The sequence below is a fragment of the Cynoglossus semilaevis genome, chromosome 13, assembly GCF_000523025.1.
Source record: "Cynoglossus semilaevis isolate Cse_v1.0 chromosome 13, Cse_v1.0, whole genome shotgun sequence".
Taxonomy (NCBI): Eukaryota; Metazoa; Chordata; class Actinopteri; order Pleuronectiformes; family Cynoglossidae; genus Cynoglossus; species Cynoglossus semilaevis.
The window spans coordinates 1,864,946-1,865,217 of NC_024319.1; the positions used below are offsets into that span (position 1 = coordinate 1,864,946).

The following is a 272-nucleotide window of genomic DNA, read 5'->3' on the forward strand; positions in this document are numbered from 1 at the left end:
CTTGTTCCTGCTACTGTTACTGTTCCTGCTGCTGCTGCTGTTACTGCTGCTGTTACTGCTGCTGCTGCTGCTGCTGTGGCCCAGAGTGATGGTTGTTCTAAACCCCCTCCAGATGACGTACGGTGGTACAGTGGAGGTGTTAACGGCCGCTCTGCCTCATCTTTCTTTTAAAGTTATTTTTCAATCGATAGAAAATAACTTTAATAAACATAGGGATGTACTTCAGTGAACACCCTCCTCCCCCAACCACCCTCCTCCCCCCAACCCCCCTC

General features: G+C 50.0%; 1 protein-coding gene across 2 annotated transcripts in view; it reads left to right on the forward strand.

Moving 5' to 3' along the window:
* pianp (PILR alpha associated neural protein) overlaps positions 1-272 on the forward strand; it is a 9,168-nt gene that overhangs the window by 7,549 nt on the left and 1,347 nt on the right. The gene's annotated exons all lie outside the window — the stretch shown is intronic.